The sequence below is a fragment of the Centruroides vittatus genome, unplaced genomic scaffold (assembly GCF_030686945.1).
Source record: "Centruroides vittatus isolate TY-2023 unplaced genomic scaffold, ASM3068694v2 contig_216, whole genome shotgun sequence".
NCBI classification, from domain to species: Eukaryota; Metazoa; Arthropoda; class Arachnida; order Scorpiones; family Buthidae; genus Centruroides; species Centruroides vittatus.
Genome location: NW_027121347.1, coordinates 526,660 through 554,554, shown reverse-complemented (window position 1 = coordinate 554,554; position 27,895 = coordinate 526,660). Strand labels below are relative to the sequence as shown.

The window sequence follows — 27,895 nt, the reverse complement described above, 5'->3', positions numbered from 1 at the left end:
TCAGTTCTCAGTAGGGACATTTAAGTAGTTAAAAAGGGACTCAACATAGTCGACAGACTTTCCATAAGAAATTCCTGCGGTTCAGACCAGACTCGAATGTTTTTGAATTTTACCACACGAGCGTGCATGTCTTGGCAGCCATTAATTGGAGACTGGGGTTGGTCGGATAACCAAAAAGTATGAAAAAATACATTATTAGTATAGTGTATTAGGCCTGATTTAAATACTAGCCTTCCTCTCATGGTCGAGCCAGTGCTGCCAGCTAAAAGATGCAAAAATTTTAACAAAAATAATATTAAAGTAGCCAAGACATAACCAAATATTGTAGCGCCACATCACTAGCGGACATTTGAATTTTCCGACTAGAACGCGGTCGGTTAACCGATAAGTCGGTTAATCGGGGGTCAGATAAGCGATACTTTACTGTATTTAGAACTCCTCTCTGCGTTTTGCTATCCAGTTCTTCCATAAAAATATATCGCCATGGAGAAGGCCGGGACTGGGAGGTTCATCACAATACACGTCAATGAGTACTCTCAGGGATAACGTCGCAATTTTTAAAAATTTACTAAAAATTTAATTTTCATCGAATAGCTTGATAATATTATACATTATCTTACGAATTACATAATACTGTAAAAAATTATTATATTATACATATGTATTGGAAATTCTCTAACCTATACTTGGATCATCATTCATCGCGTTATTAATCAACATTTTATACAATAAAAATAAAATGCAAGCTTAAAAATAATTTTCTCGTTAAAGTATGCTTGTACAGGTGTGGATTGTCCCAACGGTTAGAGGCGCGGTTCAATGCCTAAGAACCAATGACAGAATAAAGCAAGTATAGAATATGGGAAAAACATCTAGCAACACTGTTGCCAGATGTTGACGCTTCTCGTTTTGTGTTGCCGCAACACAAATCGAGAAGCGTCGAGATCTGGCAACATTGAAACTAGTTTCGAGAAGGACCACGTGTATCGACAGAAGGCGGGAAAAGAAAATGTACATACTGTACTTAACTACTAATAGTTCACGAAAATTATGCAGGAAAATCTGATAGTATGTACGCGCTCAAATTAAAAATATCAAATGAGCTATCTTTCGCACTCAAAAGCTTTATCGCGTTTACTGAACTAGTACGGGGATTTACCTAATTTCAAATTAGATAAAGTTCGCTTTTAATGGTTTTTATTACATTTCATGTTGTACGAGGGTTTTATCCAATTCTCGAACCGTGTTAGAGTAAATCCGTGCTATAAAAGTGCCGTGTTATATGGGGGTTACCCAGGGCAGGATCATCGCATAGACAAATGAGACAAATGTCTAGGGACAGGTTCTTTGAAAGACCCGGTCAAACTGTATGTTTTGAAAAGATTTGTAAATAAGATAGTTTACTTTTCTGTTGGACAACTCTATATAATAAACAAAGGTTAATGTTACCCTTGGTGCGATGATGGCGGCTTGTCTCCGATTCCAGCAAGCAAACAGTGCGACGCACGTTCTAATCTAACCTATTCTAATAAATTACCATAATTATTAGCAACCAAATTATTAGAATAGGTTAGGTTAGGTTTAGAACGAGCGTCCCCACTGTTTCCTTGCTGGAATCAGACACGAGCTGCCATCTTGACACCAAGGGTAACATTAACCTAAACGAATAAACAAAAATATATTGCTTTTTATATGGTTATTGTGAATTCTAAAATCTAAAGAAAATGTGTTTTTATGTTTCTTCTTGTGGGAGAGGGAGGGGGCCTGGTAAGAAGAAAATGTCTAGGGCCCTAAAGTGGTTAATCCGGCCGTGGGGTTATCTGTATTTCCTTATATAATATACAATGGCTTCAGTTTAAGAGTCCAAGATGGCTCCAGTCCATTTAATTCGCAGAACCATAACGAACATAAAAATTGTTTCGCAAAAAGCGGAAAAAAAATGAAAAGCGCTGAACTAGTACATATATGTATATACTGAATATTTATTTATTTATATACTACGTTATCTATATGTAGGCCTATATTAATTAAGCAACCCGTAAATAATATTTTAAAACTACATTAACAAATAATCTATGTCGAAACAAATTAAGATGCAGTTTATATTGAAAATAGTGCGAAGCAAATTGATACAAAAATAATAACATAGAATATAATACATGCAGATAACTTAACATCCTGTATTAGGGTCGAGAATCGAGTTTTGACGTTTTCTAATGCGTAAAATGTTTAACTTTTTTGATTTTTCGGATTTTTCTTAAAAGTCCACACTCGATGTCCTTCGAACGCAATACCTCACTTTTCTGTGATAAGTCTGTTTATATTCAAACATTGATGTTATTGAGTCAATTATTCAATGAAACAAGACAATTGATTGTATTAGATCTTCAATCTTAATTTTACAAGGAGGTGGCTTCTTGGCTACTAGAAGTTCTACAAAGACAGACAGCGCTGAATATATGGCACTCATAAACTGTAACAGAATATTCAAAAATCATTACATATATTTAAAGAGATTTTTGTATTTAATACGGTTTTTAGGAATAGGAATTTCATTTGGGTACATATAGTTATAAATCATATTTCTACAACTTCAATAAAATATAACAGAATGTATTGAATTTACTTACTCGAACGAAGAAGTTCTTTTTAATATAAAAGAATCCACCGACGTTTATTCCAAATGGAGTTTTACCAAATCTTTTCATAAAATTTAACATCTTTTTTAAAAAAATAAAATCATTTTTAACACATTAAATTAATTGGCCAATTGAAAAAGTTTAAATTAAATTAAATTACCTTCAGTTTTGTTTCTAACGGTAGATCAGCAGAACACAATTTATCGATTTCGATGAACTTTTCATATAACTTGAAAAATTAAAATTAATGTCATAAAAATTGCACAATTCGTATATAAATTGTTATATACAGTCGACTCCGCATAAGTCGACACCCCAAGGGGAAGTGAAAATGTGTCGAGTTATCAGATATGACGACTAAAGCAAAGTTGAAAAAAAACCACAAAACTACAATTAGGAAAATACAGTAGTGCGTTATACAGTAGTATAGGTTTACAATACACTATGTCCTCCATTTACAATTACTCTGTAGATGAAAAACTGAAAAATTCGTTTAGTGTCGTTTGTTTTGAGCACTTAACTGGCTCGACTTCCTTTTTCAACGATCACGAACGTTTTGTAAACATCATGTACGCAATTGTCAATTGTTGGCAAGTAACGTCTAAGGATTCTTAATGCCTCTAGCCTAGACGGCCGGATGGCCGAGCGGTAAAGGTGGCAGCCTACCGCTCTGGGGGACCCAGGATCGAATCCGAACGGGTTGAATAATCCCCAAGAATTTTTCGGGGGGTGGTCCGTTCGGATATGTCGGGCCCCGTCCTTCACCACCCGGTCGCCTCATTGTGGGCCTGGCCGAACCCATAATGGGCCTACTAAAAGAGGCCCTCTTAGTGCCCACAAAGCGGAAAGAGTTAAAAAAAATAAATAAATAAAATAAATGCCTCTAGCCTGAGAAAATGCAAAATTGGATTCTGGTGTTACGTTAATGTAGACTGTATATTTTCTTTTTGTTTATCTGTTATTATTTTATTCATAAAAATACAGTAGAGACTTTTAAATCGGCACCCCGGTAATCGGAACGATTTTCAGTCGGACTGTGTCGTGCCGAATCGAACGTTTTTGATAATAGATTTACTTCTAAAGTATAATTTTCATGTTTTTATATTCTTCAATATATTTATTTTGTTTGTACAAAATGCAGAAATAATTTTTAACGATACGATAGCCTCGATTATTATTATAAAAATTTTCGTTAGGCTTAAAATCGACGAAAATTGAACACGAAGCGACACGCAACGGAGAAAAATTTGAACATCGGACAGGTTAATATATTTTTTCGTACATAAACCGTAATCGGAACAAATCCCTAATCTGAACAACCCCAGTCCCCAATTGATTCCGATTTTCGGTTCACTACTGTACATAAAATGTTAAGGCATTTTTATTAATATGTATATATATAATATATGAATTATATATTAATAAATAACTCGACTCCCCCTCTTGAAAAAAATGAGTTCGCACCACGTGTGCGGAGTGAATTCATTTTTTCAGGAGGGGGTGACGACTTATCGGAGTGTGGGACAGCAAAAGTATGTCGACTTATCCAGTGGTGACGAGTTAAACAGTGTCGAGTTAATCGGAGTTTTTTTTAACATTAATGCCGATGTAAGTCGGCCGGGACCACAGAAAAGTGACTACTTAACCGATGGTGTCGACTTATGCGGACTCGACTGTATAACTTTGGAATTTATTTCAAAGTGTAATTTTAAATGCAAACCAAATAAATTTTACTAGACACTTGCTTCGAACATACTTTATCTCTTCAGGAAAACAAATGATGTGATCTTTGAATTAGTAAAATATTCTGATTTAAATTACGTTAAAGTATATTCGAAGTGAAAACAGAAATGCTTAACAAGTTTAATGTTTTTGAAGAAACCATGAGATATAAAAACATGAATTAAATATCATTTAAATTATTATTTCAAGCCTTTCACATCACAATATGAACAATATATTTCAGTAAGCTTTATTCAATTGGAAATTAAGGTTCACGTTGGCAAAGAGATTCTTTTACAGTGGCCAACTTATACATGACGTTAATAATATACAGGATATATTTACGTCATGTATCAAAATCCCTGTACTCCCTAAATAAATAAATAAGTGTATTGTATTTAGAGGGTGTGAGTGTCCGAGTAGCCATAAAAATTTATTCCTTATGCAAACTGAAATGTTCTTTCTCCTCTAGAATATGGAGGTTATAGCTTTTAAAATCAATTTTAATTTTTACTTTATAATTAATTATTTTAGTTTTTAAAGAAGAAAAATAAGACCTTCTATGTATCTGCACCTCTAAATTTTTTCTCAGAATGTACTCGGTAAAAATTTATTTTTTTTAGAGAAGTACATGTTCTGCACAGCTGGAAAAAAATAGAAGAAACGGTTTTTTACACTAGAAAAGAAATTCCGAAATCTCACAAAAGCTTACATCAAATCTTGGAAATTTTCGTATTTCTAAGAGATATTCTTGAAAATGTGATGTCAAGTCTTTTGGAAATGATTGAGAAAGTAAAGTTAGGCACAAAAGCATTGTGTCAGACAGTGATTTAATTGATATTTCGATAAGTTCTATAAATCTCATGTTTCAGTTGCAATAGAATACACTCAAACCTGTTTTTGTGCGGTCTATTTTTGTGCGATTTGTTTTGTGTGATTTTTTGTGTGCGGTATATGAATTTCAATCAAATTGGTATACTGCACAAAAATAATTGCACAAAACACATTGAACGTATAAAAGACCGCACAAAAACAGGTTTGAGTATATTAAGGTTACATTCTCTTATAAAACATTTTTACCAATGTATATGTAAAAGGAAAACAACCCTCGTCTTAATTTAACAGAACGGGACACAAATTAAGCAATTACGATAATAAAAACATTTTCTGTTTCAAACGTTTATCATTTTAATATATTTATAACTTAGAATAATTGATTAATTTATTGTATATAAATATGTTATAAACACTGTTGTAATCCTATTTATAAAAATTTCAATTTCGTATTTTTCAAGAATGATTCTAAGGCTATTTACTTAATAAGATAGGGTAGGTTTAAAATTAACTCACCAATGATGTAAACCGAGATACTTGGAAACTCACAACCGTAGTACCGAGGATCATAACTAATAAAAGAATAGAGATTGCAAAACGCATAAAAGCATCAAGTTCGAAGAAAAACAATGCGCAGAAGAAAAAACTTGTCTGATATATTTCAAAACAATATGCAGCTGGAAGCCATGCTTCATATACAGTCAAACCTGTTTTTATGCGCTCTTTTTATGTGCGATTTTTATTTGTGCGATTTTTTTAATGCGAATTTTTAATTTGTGCGGTATAGTTGGCGACTAGTCTCGTGCGATTCGTCATGTCTTACGTTGACTTATTATAGCTAAATAAACTTATTATAGCATAAATGCACTTATTATAGTAATATTATTGCATGAATATGCGAAAAATGAAATAATTTACTTTTTAAGTCAACAAAACACCACCTGGACAAAAATATGTAAAACAGACGATAGACCAGACGATGCAGTCAAGTGCTGACATCTGTTGTCAATAAATTCTATTTCGTACGGTTTTGAGTTATTTTCTATGTGAGACTTTTTTTATGCGGTCCCTGTTGACCGCATAAAAAAATTATTTTTTTAATTGTGTTGCGAAAACTATTATTTACAGCCATTCGTGAAGTTTCGTGAGATTTTTTTTAATGCGTTTTTTTTAATGCGGTCCCTATCCCCCGCATAAAAACAGGTTTGACTGCATATACTAGATTTACTTCTTGTAAATAAGTCCATAAATCCCAATGAGTTTGAATCAAAGTTTCAATTTTAGTTTTGAGGAAATTTTCTTCTTTTGTCAATTCATCGACTACATCAGATAAATATTTGAATCTCTTCGAAAGCATAAAGGCACTCGCACCTATTGCAATAACACAACAGATTAATTGTCCAATTCCGTAAATGCACATTAATGTTATATTCAAATTACAGAATGCGAGCTCAAACTGTGATTCAGTTATTCGTTTTAAAGCAGGATAAAGAAACAAATCAATTATGGTAATAACTGTGATTATTGTAAAAAATAGATCTATATGACCGGCTATAAAAATGATTTCAATATTATCTGCAATTTGTTCTTCTCCTTTATATCCACTGTTATTTCTAGGAATATAAAGTCTTTTTCTTTTAAACAAACTAAATTGAAAAGCTAGAAATATACTAAATGTAATTATAATAAATTTTACTAATATTTGATTATTAGAAAACATTTGGATCCATCCGACACAAACCAAATTGTCTGTTATCTCTTGAGCAGAAAGAACTATGTTAGTCCACATAAATATCTCTATAGCAGTTTGGTACAAAGGATATAACTTCGACAGATATTTTGACTTTTCGGCAGCTTGATTACAATCGCAATACATCATTTTAAGTCCAAATATCTGTAAAGTCGAGAGGACTGGTCGTAGAAAACACACAATGCACAAACTACGTTTCGCGTAACCCGAATACATGTTTTATTCTGAACTATCGAAGAGCAGAATGAAAATACGAAGAATTTTTGGTTTAGATTAAGATTATATTTCGTGGTTCTATTGCACAATATTTCGTTACATAAACCAAATGCAGATTTTCTTAAAAGAGAGAAGTATTTTGAATAGAATATTACGCAAACGATTGATTTCAGTGTTTGCGTTGAAGTCACATGACTGAAACTGCATTCAGTGACCTTCACTAGTAAGTGTATTGTGTAAATTGCTTAAAAGCATCTGATTTTATTTCCAGGATTTAAATATTTTGATTGTAATTTTTCTCCATTTAATATTTCGCTTGATACAAGACAATTGAGTCAAGTACAAATTTATAAAAGCTTCGATAAATTGTAGAAAAATATTTTAGACTTTCAAATTTATTTTTAATTGTAGAATTTCTCTGGATGAAAAATTTTATGAAAATTAATTTGAAGACAGTCTGTCTAAAATTGGGACTACCGTTTATTAACTTATAGTGTTTCAAAATAGGAACAATTGAAGACCCGACTTTTCTTTTTAGGCTACATGGCCGTAATGTTTAAAAAACATCCTTTAAAAATTCAAAATTATATCCAATTAAAATTACTAACTTAGATTCTACAATTGAAACTTTTGCAAAGGTTCGTCATCATGGAGTAGCTAACAAAATCAACATTTACTGTCTTTTTACTTCAGTAGATATAAAGCTCAAATATCCCCGAGTGGTAAAGACGGAATGAAATCGAAGATGTCTATAAAAAACGCTGGTTCCAATTTTAATTTGATATTTTTCTGTTTTTTTTAAAGAATGTTTTTTAAACTTGACGGCCAAGCAGTTTAAAGAACGGTCGGGTCGTAAAATGTTTGTATTCTGGAACACTAGAAGTAAATCAATGGTGGTTCCTAATTTTAGACAAATTGTGTCTTCAAATTAATTTTCATAAAATTCATTTTTATTAAAGATTGTATTCTCTTATCTAAATAAATTTAATTTGTTACGTACTGTAATAAATGAGCTTCTTGTCTTGAAAATCGTTGAAATTGATATCTCAAATACATAGTAGGGATAACAGACTAATCACACTGCTACTGGTAACATCAAAATAACACTTCTATCATCAAAATGCAACTCCGTTACTGGTATGCATTTCGGTACCCAAGATTCGCATTAGCCATGCATTAAAATATACAGGTATCTACAATGAAATGTATTTTATTTACAATTGAAATAATACAAAAAGTGTAAGATTCCATTACAAAATAAAATTTTTCGAAACTGACTTGTATAAACAATTTCGCAGAGAAACCGACAGCAACTTCAATCTACAACTTAGAAAGTAAGTAAATTTCAATGAAAATTTTAATGGTTGATTCATTTTAATTGGTCATGATCATTAACACGATCCATTACGGACTCTACTTGTGACGTCGAAATGTATGCAAATACAGTCAAACCTGTTTTTATGCGGTGGATAGAGACAGCATTAAAATAAACGCATAAAAAATCGCACGAAACTTCACGAGTGGCTATAAAAAATAGTTTTCGCAACACAATTTAAAAAATATTTTTTATGCGGTCAATAGGAACCGCATAAAAAAAAAGTCTCACATAGAAAATAACTCAAAACCGTACGAAATAGAATTTACTGACAACAGATGTCAGCACTTGACTGCATTGTCTCGTCTATCGTCTGCTTTACATATTTTTGTCCAGGTGGTGTTTTGTTGACTTAAAAAATAAATTATTTCATTTTTGGCATATTCGTGCAATAATATTACTATAATAAGTTCATTTATGCTATAATAAGTTTATTTAGCTATAATAAGTCAACGTGAGACATGACAAATCGCACTAAACTAGTCGCCAACTATACCGCACAAATAAAAAATCGCACAAAAAACCGCACAAATAAAAAATCGCATAAAAAATCGCACAAATAAAGAATCGCACAAAAAAAGACCGCATAAAAACAGGTTTCACTGTATTCTTGTGATTATCGTATTATACATAGAAATTTAACTTACTTTTTAAATAACTGATTGTCTTTCGTTGAGTTATTTATAGTTTTATAGCTACAGATTTCTATTTTAGATTTCCTGCTAGATATATTGTTTTGACTGTTTTAACCGCAGTCACAATCTATCTCCATCTCTTTCGGTCTGTAGCCCACCTCTGCCAATCTTCGATTCCGAGGTCTTGAGGATCTTCAGTGACCCATCTATCCACCTTTTTCTAGGACGGCCTCTTGGCCTCTTCTGTTTCCCTTCATAGTATTGCCATTATAGGAAGCCTTACGACATGGCCTAGCCACTGTGATCTGGCATTAATCACCTGTGTAATCATGGGCTTGCTGTAAGTTGTCTTCAGTTCCTGGTTTGTTCTTTTTCTTCATATTGGTTCTACATTGACCATAATACCATTTTTATTATAGTCTTCCACAGGTCCGAAGAATTTCCTTAGTACAGTCAAGTACATAGTGAACAAAATATTAGATGTGAAAGTATTCAAGTAACATTTTTATTAAGGACCTCTAAGACCCATAATGCCAAACGAAGAAGAAGTGTAGTTGACTCTTGTCCACAGTATCGATATAAAGTAGTAAACAAGTCGATATCATTATATACAGTATAATGCCCGTACATTAGCGATAAGAGATCGCTCAGATGAAACAAATTACATTAACTTTTCACCTGGATCTTAGATGACATCAGCGAATTTCAGACATTGTCTCTTGGTTCGTCATCGAGATCCCTTCTTGCGATTCTGCCGTATAGTAATGGAGTTTTCCATATAAAAGCATGAGTAATCACGAGAAAACGAAAATTCATATAACTAACAGGATTCTTCGCTTCCGTGGTGATTCGTTATATTTTGCTTTCATTTTAAGATATTTTTTAAATTATAATTTATTTCGCTTCGAAAATAAATAAAAAGTTAATAAAACGTATCTACAGTTCAATACATAGTTAACACATTATCAATACCTAACAGAGCTTAAATAAGAATGACAAAGTTTTTTCAATATGTTCCTCGCATGGTTATGAAGAAGCGTGAACGGTTAAACGATTTGAGTTATAAATTTAAATTAGAATCAAAATAAAAATGAATTAGAATTAATAAGTTACATGAAATTTTATTACATTGAAATAAATAATAATTTTGCTGTGTCTTCAGCAGCAATTTTATAGTAATATAAAAACAGGTCGAATATGTAGCCGCTGAACTTAAGTCCTCGTCTTCACTCGTCTTCCAGTGCCAGAATATTACGGCCGGATGGCCGAGCGGTAAAGGTGGCAGCCTACCGCTCTGGGGGACCCGGGATCGAATCCGAACGGGTCGAATAATCCCCAGGAATTTTTCGGGGGGTGGTCCGTTCGGATATGTCGGGCCCCGTCCCTCACCACCCGGTCGCCCCATTGTGGGCCTGGCCGAACCCATAATGGGCCTACTAAAAGAGGCCCTCTTAGTGCCCACAGGGCGGAAAGAGTTAAAAAAAAAAAAAAGTGCCAGAATATTAGAGTTTTGAACGTTTCTATAACTTGGACTGAAGACAGAACAATTCCTCCTTTATCGTTTTGTGCTGAAGTAGATTTGTTAGAAGCTAAAGTCACTTTTGCTGATACTAGGATGAGTGGAGTGACAAACTTAAAATTAATGGAGATTAGTGTTGATATAAATATAAATTAATCACGCGCAGCAAAATCTTGATTAGTTTTATTATATAACAAGAGAAATGTTTAATAAATACAGTAGAGCATCGTTTATCCGACTTAAGATACCGCTAGTTGTTAGTGTATGTTCTGCAATTTTTAATTTTTCATTGGTGACACGCCTTTTAAAACCAGTTCAGGTAGATATTATACAATGGTTGGCTGCCATAATGGCCATAGTGTTTTTTATAAGTGGTTTGAAACTGTATGCGATGTACACGAAAACGTGAAGCATCGAGATTGTCCATGTATTCAACCGTTCCAGTTACATCGAGTAGGGATATTCAGCGGGTTCGCAGAGGTTCGGCCGAACCCGTTGGTAAAATTTTCAGTTTCCCGAACCTTGTTAAACACACGGAACATTTCTCAGTGGTTTTGTTTCTTTTAAAAAATATATTGAAATATACGTATTATACTCTGTAACACTACTAAACTAGAGCCTTATACCCAGTGGTGATACTCGGCGGGTTCGCACAGGTTCGGCCGAACCCGTTGTTAAAATTTTCAGTTTCCCGAACCTTGTTAAATGTTCCGTGTGTTTAACACGGAACATTTCTCAGTTGTTTTTTTTAAAAAAATATATTAAAATATGCGTATTATACTCTGTAATACTACTAAACTAGGGCCTTATACCCCGTTCGCGCCGAGCATTTCAATCTAGATTGTGAGCAAGGTCGGGGACTATGTTTTGGTGCGATCTCTCTGGACCGTTTCAATCTCGACCGAAACGAGGTTTAATCGCGATCGATTCAAGAGAGTTCTTGAAAGTAGATCTAGACATAAGAGAGATCCCAGAATGCCACGCGCGCGAGATAATAAAAGATGGCTGTGGAACACGTGTTGGGCTATGGACAGCGAAAGAAAAAGGATAATGTACCTCGAGAGATGATGACATCTGTTTATTATCGTGAAGAATTTCTCTGCCTAAAAAAAAAAAAAAAAAAAAAAAAAAGGTCGATAGCAACAAAATACCATCGTTACCTGCTCTTCACCAGGGCTCGTTACGGTCCAAATACCCCACTGATTGTTACATAAATGTTTGCAAGAAAAGGTATTGTATTTATTTCTATTCAAAACTTCCATTTCGTTTGTCGGTGATTGCCAGGGAAAAATTTTCTGCTAGCGAACCCCTTGTTAAATATTTCGAATATCACCACTGCTTATACCCCGTTCGCACCGAGCATTTCAGTCTAGATTGTGAGCGAGGTCGGGGACTATGCCTTGGTTCGATCTCTCTCGACCGAAACAAGGTTTAATCGCGATCGATTCAAGAGAGTTCTTGAAACTAGATCCAGTCATAAGAGAGATCCCACAATCTCACGCGCGCGAGATAATACAAGATGGCTGTGGAACACGTGTCGGGCTATGGACAGCGAAATAAAAAGGATATTGTCGAGAGATGATGACATCTGTCTATTATCAGCAGTGCCATTCGGGGTGAAAAATTTCTCTGCCTAAAATGCCTAAAAAAACAAAGAAAAGAAAAATGGTCGACAGCACTAATATACTATTGTTACCTGGTCTTCGCCCAGGGCCCCTTACGTTCCAAATACGCCACTGATTATTAGATATATCGCAAGAAAAGGTATTGTATTTATTTCTAGCCAAAACTTCCATTTTGTTTGTCGGTGATTGTTAGGGAAAATTTTTCTGCTAGCAAACCCTCTGTTAAATATTTCGAATATCACCACTGGTTACATCCATTCCCTCGTGATAAAAATTTAAGAAGAGACTGGGTAACCAGCCACGAAATACCGTATATCCGGCTAGAATAAATAACTTTGCCATCATAAGTCACACAAGATCATACAGAATGATTACTTAATGACAAACCCTACATTTGTATTCAAGTATAGCTGGATATTCCAAAGGTGGCATTCTCTCGTGGCATTATTCCACGATTTTACAGTAATAATTGACGAAAATATATTAGATAAACCATCGGCGAGTTTCACAACTTTCCCGGCAATGTTTTAAATTTTGGTGGCGCCATCTGTTGTCATATTTAATTTTTAAAAATCTTGTTATATTGTTAACTATTATATTAACTTTGAAGGTAGGGAGAAATTTTATTTAAAAAAAGAAAACCTGTAAATGGTAATAACAATTAAAATCGTCATTATAGAAGATAGCAGCGCCCCTATACGATACAAAAATTAATTTGTTTTTTTTTTAATTAAAATTTAATTCGCAGATTTGTTTAAAATCGAGCAGGGGGCGCTGTTTCCATAGGTGATTATTTTTCGCTATGGGGTAGACGATTCGTTTTGTAATACTTTGTGTGTACATATTTGTAAATTACAGGAAGACTTCCGAATTAAAATATATCGAAATATATATATATATATTTAATTGAAACTGGAACAGAATTACAACGAATGCGATGTAGCCCGGAACTTCTTAAAGCCTTAGGAAATGTATCAAAACATCAAGTAGCGGGACGTGCTGCACGCCTGCACACGTGAAAGGTAAGGCACGTGAAATACGTCACAATACGCTTTATTGTTAAAGGAAATTTACTGTAAGTGTCGTGTTTTATGGCAGTATATGGGACAACACTAATTAAAATTGATTTATTGACGTTTTCTAGGTTAAGAGAGTGCATGTTGGCAGCGATTTCTAGGTTCTATTACTGGTCTTATTTACGAAATGTCGAGGTTTTATCTCCGCCGGGAACCACGAGGACACCAAAAACAAAGTTGTAGGTCTCGGCATGACACTTTACGTTGCAACCTCCTCCCAGACTTGCGTCGTATAGTGCTAAATGACAGGAAAAAGTGACGATAACAATTAAATATGTAAGGTAAAAAATGCATGGAGTGTGTTCCAACACAAGGATTTGCTAGCACGTATGTCTTGTTTTACCCTGTTGGTGAAACAAGACATACGTGCTAGCAAGTACTCGTGTCTGGAGAAAGCATTTTCCTCCAGATTCGTCAGGGCTGCCGTAGCATGGTTATATGGCAAGAAACGGGAACTAATACATTCCAAGAAAAATTCCGGAAGAGTTGCCCCAGACTCGGCAGTGGCGTAGCAAAGGGGGTGTATCGTGCACTGGGCGCCACTCGCAGAGGGACGCCCAAATGGCCTTCGAGACAAACTATATGTGTTTCTGGAGGAGGGCGCCAGTTATATTCGCTATGCCACTGAGACTCGGTCTTGGGTTCCAGTGGTTGAGTGGATAGAAACACCAAACACCGGTAAACTCCACCTGTTGGTCAAGTTTACCAGATTTTCTTTGTGATGAACACCCAAATAGAGGTGTTTTCTGTAGAAAGTTCTTCTAGGAAATATCTCCTTTGCATGTGTTGTGTTGCCATTTCCCATTTAACTAAACCAAAAAACCGTGTGGCTGTCACGTAATTAGAGGATTGATTCTACGGGATACCATATCGCACTCCAACTATTTGGTGAATACATGTAATATACACATTATAAGGTCTATGATTGGTTTTTTTGTGTGTTTGATGAATCAAAAGAGATGCAAGAAAAACTTTCGACGGGATATTTTGCAAAGGATCCTTCTTGCTTGTTGCCTGTAATTTTCTCGCTTAAGTAGGGGTGACTCGAAACCTAAATAGCGTGTCGTGGTGCCCGGCAGACGAACATTTTTGGAATGTCTGTAAAAAGATACTGTCCCATATGCTGGCGTAAATGATAAATTCAAATCATAAATTATCATATTCATTCCTAATTTTATTATTACAACACAAAATAACATTTGTATTTATTGAAATAGTGTGTATAATCTACAGGAATATATTTTCACTTACTGAATTTACTCCTAAACAGTGTTTTGTAATTAAGGTTTGTAATGTCAATACAGATTTTCTACTTTAACCATTTGCCATCTACATATTGTCTAATGAAAATTCGTTAGAAATGCAATGTTTGTTTTATCCATCTGTGGAATATCCCGTAAGTTGTGCACCATGGGAAGACCGAAACGTTGCACGTTCCAAGATGAAATCACACTGATAAGTTGGGCCTTAACTACCTGATGGATTGTAAAATGCTCATAATGATTGAATTGCCCAAATCCGTGCACGTGACTAGACGAGTCACATCAAATGTATCATCCAAATGGCTGTGTTGTATGACTTGGGAATACCCTGTATTTTATGGAGATTACAGCTTGTGGTCTCATTCTTTAAATTCTATCCTTTTACAGAATTTAAATTATAGAGGTCATATTTTGTAGACTAATTTGATTTCGTAGGATATTGAGCCGCCCATTAGTCGGTAACAGTTTCGTTTTGCTGCAAATTATAGGGTGTATTTACAAACAATTCTTAAATAATGCTATGCGACAAAAATCCAAAATAAAAGAATTTGCATTTCTAATGAATAAAAAGCTTTTATGCCATGTTTTTTTTTAGTTCCTTTCATTTTTTGGTCTCCGTAATAGCAGATTCTGAACTTGGAAAAGTCGACTGGCAAAGTATGACCCCGTTATTAAAAGAGAGTTTTAAGAAGTACAAAGACCAAAATTAAATTTAAAAGGTAAGTTTCTATCTATACCTAACTTAAAATTTACTAGAAAATTATCAGTTGAAACCTATTTAAATTCCAAATTATGTAAACTGTTGTGAGAAGTCAACCCCTTATCATAGAGCATAAGTCAAGCAGGTTGTGCACGAATGGCCCACACAACAAGACTTTTATCCCCTATAGAATCCAGGGGTTTGGAATATGTTGAAGGGCTTGGATTGAACATCAGGAAAATTATGTTGATTGACAGCAGTCATTTCAGTTACATGGGCAATTGAAATTTTTATTATGGGGCTGTCCATGAATTACATAATGCAGATATGGAACCACTTATTCTAGAGTAAGAAACATGGTCCTTGCTGTGCAATTAGCAATCCGAATCCGATAACATAAAATTCATATTAGATCAGCCAGTATGGCTTATCTAATATGAATTTTATGTTATCGGATTCTGCTTTACTTTAACACAAAAGTGATTATCGTGTTTGTTTCTTTTGGACCCTCAAAAATGTTCTGTGAAGACTTTCAGATCTGGTGAAGATATGGGAAGAAGGGGGTGTAATGATCAATGCTAGAGTCTCAACCTGTGGATAACAAAATGATTTATTTTTGTTTCAGAAGTATAGTAAACAACACCAATAGCGAGGTTGAGGCCGAAATTTTAAACTTGAAAACGTGTACGTCGGACATTCGGCGCCACTTTCCTGTAAGCCTAGAAGTTTGACAATAGTGTTTGGAATGTCGAGCCCGATTCCACCGACTTTCCAAACAGCATTGTCTTTTAGGCTTACAGGAAAGAGGCACCGAACATCCGACGTACGCATTTTCGCATTTAAAACTTCCGCCTTAACCTTGCTAATATCTGTGTTGCTGCTTTATATGTTAAGCTTGATTTACACTGGACACAAAGGATGCAAAATGTAACAAAGTGAAGAGAGCTTTCGACGAAATGTAAATGTACATAACCTCACCAAGTGAGTTAAAAACTTTCATGTCAGTTAATTTGACTACGTGACAGCTACTGTAGGATGCATTGGCAAGCACAAGCCAAAGAAAACAACCTTGCTTACCTTGTTTGCTCTATTTGCATGTTTCACTTTCATGTCTAGTGTAAATCATGCTTCATAAGTGTAATTAGCAAAGTAATTAACATTTGGCACCTGTCGTATGGTGCATTATTGTTTAGTGCAATTAATCAGTTAGGAGGGTCTATATACGTTATATACTTTTCAGATTGGGTATGTGCAATATACCATTTGAAATGATAGTTTCAAAAGTATAAAAACAGCATTACATAATTTAGGGACAATCCCCATCTTTTTCCAGTTGCCATTTCATATTTAAATTAACGTAAACTCTTCTGAAAGAAAAGAATTATCCGGAGAGGGACTCTAACTCCTTCGTACGGAGCAGTTGCATTGCCAATTAAACTACCCAGAAAGTGGAATGCATTCCACTTTCAATTGTTTATGACCAAAAGTGGCTTGTTAACTGGGTCAAAAAATTGCTGTTGTTTATCTCACCTACTGTTGATGGTACATTGATTAATTCAGAAGAGTAACTATAGCGGCTAGTTCAGCCTTATAAAACAAAGAATTCGGGAGAAATCGGAAAGTTGTGTTTAACGACTTTTCATTAAGGCTAATTGTGACCTCTTTGCTTACGTATGCAATCTTTGGAAGATGGCATTAAAAATTTAATGCCCGAAACTCTAGAGATCATGTATGTAACCAGTGATCATAACCATTGTGTGTGTGGTCACACTAAACTAATAAAATCTCGCTCTGTTGGAAAGTTAAATTAAAATCGAACAAGTCCCAAGTACTTCAAACTTCCTCAATCATTTCTAGGGATATTTACTTAGCGAATAATTAGAAGATTAAAGTAAAAATACAGTGGTTTTCTAAGTATTGTCAAGTATAGTTCTTAAGTATTCTGGAGAATTAACGAGGAGACTCGGAAGTAACGGGAACACGAGCAGACGGCCGAGGCGGACCCGGAATCGAATCCGAGAGATTAAAAAAAAACTCGGAAATCTTTCGGTGATGGCATTTGTCGGATATGTCGGGTCCTGCCTGGTCGAACCCATTACAGATATGATTAAAAGCTCCTCTCATGCGTATGGGATAGAAAAACACACATAAAAAAAATGGTGCTGAGACTCCTAAAATTTAAGTTTAATTCCTGAATAGAGCTATACTAATTATAGATATTAGTCTTAAATTTTTAGTTATTTTTAATTTAAAAAAGAAACTTGAAAATGTTACACATTTTTATTTAAAGTCTGGACTCCTTACTTCATTAATTATTAGGGAGGTTGAGGTCGAAGTTTTAAATGCAAAAGCATGTACGTCGGACGTTCGGTGCCGCATTCCCATAAGCCTAGACGTTTGACAATGGTGTTTGGAAAGTCGGTGGAATCGTGCTCGACATTCCAAACGCCATTGTCAAACTTCTAGGCTTACAGGAAAGCGGCACCAAACGTCCAACATACACGTTTTTGCATTTAAAACTTCGGCCTCAACCTCTCTATTTCTGACGATGCTCAGTTATCATCATCAAATCGTCACAAACTAGTCCATTTTGTCTTCCGGTAATTTGACGATTAACTGATATTTTTCAGTTTTCTTTAGACTGAGGATGAGAACCGAGTGCCATTAAAAGTATTTAATGGACTAAATAGTTTCAACCCCCAAAACATAAAGTTATTTCTAATTGAATTAAAAATGAGAATTAAGAAGTCAAAAGTTGATAAAATTTTAAATTTTTCCAACAGATTTAAAAAAATTAGGAACCAAAATGGCCACCGGCATACAAACATGAAAATTACCAGGATCTACTAGAAGAATCGTTTCAAAAACAGACATTTGTCAAAGATTACAGGATTCAGAGTAAGTCAGTATTTTCACTATTTTGATAATATGTGTATCTACGTAAATATACCGGTACATACATACGTTCATACGGGGAGACTCACGAGTCGGTTTACCAGACCGGTCTCGATTCGGTCGCTCCGTCAGATGCAGCCGGATACGCTGGTATATCCGCAAAACAAAACTAATTTCTAACCGATCGACTCACCTTTACAATATGCATACATACAATTTTCATATTTTGAAATTATATAAAACTAGAAAAACAACAGGACATTGGCTCATCTCACCGTAAGGAATGGTCACGATTAGAAAACTGTTTGATGATAAATTTGTCTTTAGTCATTTTTGCGGCAGACTTGGCTCCAAAACTTTGCTGGTTGGTCGAGATCGCACGGTACGAAGTACGTCCTATGCGGCTAAATATATGCCTTCCATATTTCTGAAGCATACATTAAGTGGACTGGTGTTGCTTGATGCCTGTCTTGCAGCACACGAGACGAAGAATTTCCAACAATTGCAGTGTAGAAAATCTAAGAGATTTTTGCATTACGCTCATTATCATCAGTAACTATTCAGTCTGGCAGTTGCTGGAATTTTAATTACTCACTTGTAATTCTGTCTGGATTAAAATACGTGCCATAAAATTGGCAATTAACTTTTACTAATCTTAAGAAAGAAATTAAATTAGATCGTTCTGGTGACGAGTAAAGCTTATCGGCCAAAGAAACTAGTGCAATATATTCTATTTCATACTTTACTGTATACTGTAGAGCAGTGGTTCCCAACAATTTAGACATACTTTATCAACCTTGGAGCTCTCTCTAATACTTTTTCTACAAAGGTTTAATGATACAAACTTCTGAAATATGGCCAATAACACATAGAAGTACATTTTGTACTTTATAAACTTTTCAAATTTGTCAGTTTAGTTTTCTGCGTTCATCTCTCGGCACACACAGAATGGCTTCACGGCACACTGGCCAGCAATCGCTGGTATATAGTGATAGGTATCGCACGGGAGCAAGAAGCAAGTGCTTGGGGCCTCCGTAAGTTAGCAGCTTCAAAAAGAGATACATTCCGCAAACTGCCGGCACAGACACCATCTTCGTCTAGACATTTCAAGATTTATTTTAAGGAAACAACTGACCAATCAGTATTTTATTTTATAAAGTAATAAATCGATTTCATAGCATTAATGTACTTGCGAGAAGCTGGAACACATTAGCAATAAGCAAAACTCCACACCTTCTGTACTCTTTCCAACAAACACTTTTAATAGGACAAATGTTTTCAGTCTCTTCAAGGGTCCTGCATCGGGTTTCCAGTTATTCTAAAATTGAATTTTCGTAACAAACTTTACTCGAAATACAATAAAACTGCCATAACTAAATTGAATTTGCGTGTTAGTTAGTTGCTCGAGCAGTTTGGGGGTAGCATTATAGTGGGTCGTCGATTAGAGACAAGCTAACAATAGAGTTTCGCTATCTTTTTTAATTAATGCAATTGCCCCTAATTCTATTGCATCTCTTGTTAATTTTATTTTTATATTGTATTTGCTTTGAGATGCCAAAAACATTTGTCCTACTAAAAATCCTTGTTTGAAAGAGTACAGAAGGTGTGGAGTTGCTTATTGAAGCTCTTTGAGTGCTTGATCTGCCACTGCCGTAGACTCTTAATTCTAAAAGTTATTTAAAAGAATGCTTTTAGTGGAAGTTTAAATATATATTTTATCATAATCTATGATATTCTGGAGCCTTAACATTAATCCCGAAGATCGTGCCACGGATATATTTTGCCACTTCTGTCGCACGTTTTGAAAGTGCTTTGATTGGAAACCTGACTGGTTTACAACTATGTGCAAGTGGCATGTGATTCTCTACTGGATAAATGAAAGATTTTATTATATTAACAAACTTTACCAACAATCTGTATCCAATACAGCTTATATTACATACAATTGTGAATTCTTTGTTTGCGTTAACACTGTTCACTTATTAAGGCTAGTTAGTCAAAACCAGGCTGTACAGTATGACAAATTTACTTTAATGCTCCGTAAATTTTTGTGACTGTCCTAAATAGAGAGATAAATGCATAAATATATGACTAAGCATAACAGATTTAACAACTGACAACAGATATAACAGATGAAGTTACTATGCTCTTGTATGTTGTTATAATATTCCATTTTGTTTAAAAATTATAGAAAATATATTAAAATTTACATAATATAACATTAAAGACTCTCTCTCTCTGCGTGCCATGTCAGAAATCCTGACATCGGCGAGCACCTGGTGCATGTTAATAAGTGGTTAGTTAAGGCGCCAGGGTGTATCCTGGGAGAAGTTACAACCAGAGTGGTTCCTCGTTGCCTTCTCTGGTGCGCAATGTTACATGAGGGGAAATGCCTTCCGGGAGGTCTCGTAAGGGAAACTGGCTCCTATTCAGGTGTTACAAACGTGGAGGAAACCCAGAAAACTCCACGTGGCCAGCTCGTCCAAGCGCAGTGCGAACCCGCGATCGAACTCCCAGTGTTTAGCAACAGAACCGCTCGACCACCGGTGGGCACATTAAAGACTAGACTACTGTATATGTAGGATTTGAAACAGAACATTTCACTTCATTAAAATTATGTTTCTGCACGCTTGAAAAGTAAAAATTTCATTTAATGCTCGACGTTGCTCTCCAGTAGTTCTCGACCTTTTCAGAATTGTGACACACTTGTAATTATGCAAAAGTGCAGCAAATTTTGTTATTAAACATGCAGGACTGTCCAATGGGTCGACGACACTCAATTGGTCTGTCTTGACGTTACTTCCACTTGGAGATAAAATATTGAAACCATATTTGTAACTTCTGGATAGTCTTGCTGGTAGGTGATTCTCCCACGCGCGCACAAACTCTCACAGCACTATATCTTTATTTCTACTTTCTGTCATGCTTGTGATAATAGCCCAATGCAACTTGCTATTTTTTAACCAATATGTCTATGTAGCATACCTGTACCACATAACTAGTAACATACCAAGAGGGTCACAAGTTACGGGGCTTCACAAACGTTGTAGTACTGCATTGCCTGCTACCACACTTATCTGTACGATTGATAACACCTAGAAATACATTTACGCTAATTATTAAAATTTTCCACTTTAAATAATCAAAATTGATTTGATTACTAGAATATTGGAATCCAATGAGATTTAATTAACAAAATTAGAATTCTTATACAAAAATAATTGAAATTAGAGTATCTAGAAGTGTTATTTTTGTAAGATTATACCTCCAAAGTTGGGTTGAGACCCCTGAAAGTGACAGAAAAAAGTTGACTTCTCCGATAAAGCAGGATTTACAAACTCCTGCAGTCAGTAGCGAGGTTGAGGCCAAAGTTTTAAACGCGAAAAAGTGTACGTCGGACGTTCGGCGCCACTTTCTCGTAAGCCTAGAAGTTTGACAATGGCGTTTGGAATATCGAACACGATTGCACTGTCTTTCCAAACGCCATTGTCAAACTTCTAGGCTTACAGGAAAGTGGCGCCGAACGTCCGACATACACGTTTTCGCATTTAAAACTTCAGCCTCGACCTTGCTATTATTATTATTAATGCTATCTGTGATAATTTGTAGTTGTTCCCAGATAATGATGGATTGCTAATTACTATATGTGTATTTATAAATATAACATTGTATTGTATTGTTACGTAATTACATTAATATGATGTTTTAGATGATTACAGAAAAAAGATAAGATAAGCGAAAACAATACGTGAGATTTCAGTTACTTTTTTGATAGTGATGAAACTGCAAGTACACACGAAATATGCGAGGAAATGCATTAACTGACTATACAGGATAATGCCTTGATTTTGCTCTATAACTTACTAATCCTATTTTTATTGAACCTAACATATAACTAAGAGACTTATCGGGATATTCTAAAGCAAATATCTTGTTGTAACTTATTTATTTATTCGCTCGGTCGTCAAATCTGGATTTTGTTAAGCAATATTCAGTCGTAAATTGATTTAATCATAAGACAATCATTAAAAGAGTTTAGTTATAACAGCATCCATCCAACTGGAAGTTCCCGGCGATTATTCTCGTTAAGACCCAATTAGTTTGGATAGCGTTGTTTTAATTAGTCGTAATCCTCGACGGTCGGCGCAGAGTTGTTTTCAGGTGTTAAAAGCAATTTATAATATTCCGGAGGCTTTTTCCTAGTATTTTTGTCAGTTTTGTTTACAACATCCTTGGGAATTTCGACGAAGAAAAATGTATATATACTATGATAAACCAGATATTTATAGACAGTACAAGTTCTGGCTTTATGTACAAGAAGTTTGAACACATCTCGGATTTGCAGATCATGTATACATAGTCAAATTTTGTGCGTATTCTGTTGGTACTCCGTGCGGCCACGTCGTTTGATCCCAATTACAGCTGGCACCATTTACAGAACGTAAACTGTCAAGTTATAAACAATGTATTTAACACATTTATGAAATCTTTTCCGAAAATTGAAAAGAAGAATCAAAGTCAGCTGTAAATATGAAATGTGTTTTTGCTACAAAGCCTTGTCAGCTTTTCTGTTAACTTTCTCTGCCTGAGAATGTTATGTCATACACATTGCGAATTTAAAGCAAATTCACAATAAGGAGAGAGAAATTTCGACATATTTTGTCATACAATCTCTGATATAGCAGATATTGACTTGCGTTTAAACCCAGAAGTGACGGACTACTGTCTTTATTCATCGGCCATTCGACCATACAATTGATTTAGTAGAGGCTCTTCGTTTGACTGTCTTGCATCTCTTGACAATGCTCCTCTCTTTCGCATCATGTTTATAATAATTCTCTATATAAATAATACTAGATTTGCATATATTGATTTAAAAAACTGTAAGTAATAAATACCCTTATAACAAAAATTAGTAGTTAGACGAAAGAAAATAATGCAGTTTAAAATGTGAATGATAAATTTACTTAGGGTTTATGGAACATGCCGAGAACTTAGCTTGGGCATTGTGGTGTTCTGCGAGACGCGGACAGTTGAAATTTCACATGTCGCAATGACCCAAACATTTGACGCTTTAAATTTTGAGTTTTTCCTGTAACGTATTCGATGTGAGAATTCTGCTTCTGCGTTGCTGGAGTTAGATGTTGCATTTATTCATTTAAAGAATGAACTGATGGGATATGGCAATGCAATACATGTACAATCTGCTGAAGGGGTGTCTCCCTAATAGAGGAGACTTTATTGGAAACTAGCCCCAATTTAGGTGTTATATATGCAAAGAAAAGCTGGAAAACACCATTCAGCTGGCACAATCCTGCTGTCACCTGCTAGCGTTCAAGTTGTTCATCTAATCACTGTTTATGCATAAATTATGTATTCTCAATATAAACATCTTGAAACTTAAATTCGATTCGTTCGACAATTTAATGGAACAAAAGGAAAACAGCAGCCTCTTCAATGGGTTGCTGTGTAATTTCAATCATTTTTTTCTATCAGATTAAACAATCTAAACCTGTTTGTATTGCATCTTAATAGCGCTAATATAACATCATCTGTTAACGTTAACATTGAAAGATTCTTTGTATTCTGCAATGATCCATTATTAATAGTTTCTTGGCAAAAGAACATAGAGGCTCTTATGCCGTGTCGTCAATACATTTCGTACATGATTAATGACTTCTGTAAACATTAATTATCTATTTGTGGACAACAATTTTTTCTAAATCTTACAAAATCTTAATTTCGACAAACCATTAATAACATTCTTTGCTCATAATACATCAACCTTCAGAAGTTACAATGAAAACAAGTGGCTTAAAAATATCCAATTCTATCTACCAGAAGAAGCTTTCGGTATTAATTCCTCTCTCCTACCGTCTAGTAGCAATCTGATCCCGTTGCGATCTAATCGGACATTCGTATATAAAGCGACGACAAATGCTAATTTATTTCTTTTATTAAATAATCTTTATGTACTTGACATTCCGATAATTGATATTCTTTTACTTTTTTCTTGACATTTTTACTCGAGACAAGGCTAATTTTGTTTTGCATGTGTTATTACACGAGTGTTTCCTGCAGGTAGTACATACTTGTTTTTAATCGTTTTTATCCCTGTTTTGTGACAAATTTATGCATCGTTCGGCTCTTCGACTGTGGGATGGGAAGTCGTCGTATGCAATTATGTTCGTGCAGATTTTGGCGATCTTCCGAATAGATTCTCTTGTTTTGGATACGCGACAGTGCTCGACTGTCACCGTAATTACTTTAAACTAGTCCATCATAAGGAATGATTAAGAGAAATCTCACAAACTTTGGTATAGTTTCCCCTTTCTTTTATGACGGTGATGATGCATCAGGTAGCCAAGGTAGTTAAGGCATCAGTCTACTTCTCTAGTCCCGAGACTGAATCCAGGGGAGCAACTCCAGAAGTCTTTTGTTGACGGTACTTAAACAGAGCACTTAACGTAAATTAACCCGTTCCTTAAATATGAAGTCAAACTTATGCATACTTTAGTTATTATGAATTGTGTAAATGCAGAGATGTCCAAAAAGATTGTGTTAAAACCAAAGTAGTATGATTTTCGTCGGTGATTTCGTACTTAAAAGTTATCCTTAGAAAATAATGCACTGTTTATGTATAAATATTGTGATTGAAGCTACATCTAGACTTACGGCAGCTGCCTTATCTCGTCGGTATCCTTGCCTTACCTTAAGTATCCATTGTATTTTAAATATTTAGCTACGGCTTAATGATCTGCTGGATTATATCGAGCTATAATACGGCTACTGTTAATAATTAAATATTCGATAAATTTACCTAGAGGAGGAATTAGGTTCTGCTTTGCGATAAATTTTGGTAAAGAGGCATTAGATACGAGGAGACGGCACCTAATGCTTATAATCCAGCAATCATTTGGCCTTAATGAAAAATATGGTTAAAAGACGTTTATATTTGTATTTCACTGTGTTTGCTTCCTGATAACTGTACAAAATGTCGTTTTGTAACTTGAAATCAATAAATCAGGCTGCAAGCAGACATGGTGTGACGTTTCGATGCAAGCTATTAAACACTTTGCATTGACTGTAGGTCTCCACCATCAAAATAATTCAAATTTGTTCCTTCTTATTCGGTGTCACACACTTCATCTGTAAAGATATAAACAAAGATGAATGTAACTCCTATTGTTCCAGACTTACATAGAAAACAATAAAAACGTTGGATAATCTATACAATGTATACTCTTAAAACTTCATCACGATGCAGGACTTTTATTTATACTACCAACAAAAGAAAACAATGGTTTGAAAGAATGTGTTTTAAAGCAGTGATTCTCAACCACTGTGTCGCCACTGCGAATACCCATACATAAGTGACGTCAGACAAGTAGTTCAATAGGTTCTACCTTCCTAGGGCGCGTTTGGAAATTGTAACCGGTGTTACCAAAGCGTTTAGACAATGTGACCTAAATAACCAACTGCATTTAAAAATCACTGTTATGACGTCCTGCGGTACTTACCGAAGTAACCGTGTACCGCCAAATTTTTACATTATTAAAAGTGTATCGTGGCGAAAAAGAGGTTGAGAATCACTGTTTTAAAGTATGCAGCATAAAAATCAAGAAATACGTTCTTGAATTGTAGGTAGCCGAGCATGCGCCCGCTGCTCTAAAGCTTAACATTTCGAATCCGAGTAAGGGCATGTTTTTTTTTTACGTAGCGCTCGAGAAGCGATTTACAGCAAACACTTGAAAACCCAACTTGCTGAATTTATAGACACTTGGCAAATTCATTTATTTAATCCATAATCTTTACAACTATTAAATAGAATATCCTAAAAAGTATATTTATACAGTTGTAGGCATGGCTGTGTGCAGCATTCTGGGAGGGAGAAGTTATGCGCTGTGAGACATGCGGGGAGAAGCAGTCAAGTTAGCAGGGAGGGGAATGTAAGTGGAAAGACGTAGTGCGGAAGGTGCCGGATAGATGCCCGCCAGATACAACATACGTGTATTACGTAATAGACCGAAGACAGGCGAAAGCCCGAAACGTGTCTCTGTACAGATTATGGATTAAATAGATGAATTTGCCAAGTGTCTATAAATTCACCGAGTCGTGACACCAAACAAAACAAGAAAAAGAAGACACAGTTTCGACAAAACAAACTCCGAAACTCGTTTTTAAATGGCCAACGCCGTTCATGATGCCGTTTCGCCACATAAAAAAAATGCGCCCAAATATTCTTGGGTATTTTCATCGATGATTTAGCTGGTTACGTTCGGTTTCCTTACTGCTCGGCTATCCTATTGTAGGTCTTTTGGCCAGTTACGTCGGGTTTTGTCCTTTACTGTTCGGCTGCCCTATTGTAAAGCTGGTCAAACCTGTCGCACACCAATAATAAAAGCTCTTTTGGTTGTCGTTTCTTTGATTAATAAACCAATTCTTTGAATTTAAAGCTATTAATTTTATATTGTTATTACGTTAAATTTTTTAAAAATCATTAATACAACTATTTATTGCATGGCAGACTTTGTTGATATTTGTTTTTAATCAAGTTTTAAACTTATTAAGTTTATTTTTAATATAATTTTAAGCACAAATCACTTGTTTATTTGATACAGGATGGCCGATCGGAATCGTATTCGGAGGACTCAAAACGGATAAACGGAAATGGAAATTGTTTCTCAAATAAGTAAATAATTCCGAGATTGAAATTTTATCATTTTAATGATATAATTAACGGAACGGAAACGTTAATGGCATATTTGTCGATTTTCAAATATTGAATAAATAAAGGAAGAAGTGGAAAAAGTAATTTTTCTGTGATACACGAGGTTAATGCGTAAAAAATCCCCAAGACCTTTTTACGCCGACTTAATCTGCTTAATTTATCTTTATATCAACAATGTCTTTACCATTTCATTCAGGGAAATCACTGAAGTATCGAAGCAAACGATTAATATCTTCTATCCCAGTTTGTTAAGGTCGCGTACGTCGATTCTATCAAATCCTATTGGATCTTCATTTGGAGAGAAGTCAAAAAGTTATTTAATTACAAAATGTTTTTACATTTTTAAATAAAATATTCGTTATTTTCTAATGCTTTTGCTTTTTAAGATTTGTTACTCGTAGAATTCGCGAGAAGTTTTATTCAAAAGTAATAAATTCTCTCGGACTCCACGCTGTTGGGATGTCATCGTTTGAAGGCTCAACAATAGATTCTAAACATTCAAAAAGCATTTAATAAATGATAATATTGTCAATGTAAGAGAATAAAGTTTTTTAAACAGAACGGTGTTGAACAAACACTTCAAAAAGGCATTGAAAACCCACCATAATGTCTTGTTTAAAAGGATTTTTTAAGCAACAATCCAGAATGTAAATACTTGAACATAAGACTCTACTGAATCTAAGATGTGCCATAATTTTCTTTTCTTTCCGATAAAAATAGACAACTCGAGAAATTTATGTTGACGGAACTGATTAACAGTAAAGTAAGTTATGTATTGCTGCGTTCCCTGGTATCGGAGTCCGAAACGTCTTCTCTTTGCGTTAGGTTCTTCCAAATCGACACCTGTTACCGTTTACGTTTGCAGTCGTTCTTGATACCGTTTGAAATGTCGGAAATGCTTTTCTCAGAAGGTCAC

General features: G+C 35.0%; 1 protein-coding gene across 1 annotated transcript in view; it reads left to right on the top strand.

The window, feature by feature from the left end:
- The first annotated feature begins 13,107 nt into the window (after window positions 1-13,107).
- Ypel (Yippee-like) overlaps window positions 13,108-27,895 on the top strand; it is an 85,724-nt gene continuing 70,936 nt past the window's right edge. Inside the window, exons 1-3 of the mRNA XM_067265238.1 lie at window positions 13,108-13,337; window positions 15,249-15,372; window positions 18,137-18,251. The gene's annotated coding sequence lies outside the window, so the exon portion shown is untranslated. The remainder of the gene's footprint in view (window positions 13,338-15,248; window positions 15,373-18,136; window positions 18,252-27,895) is intronic.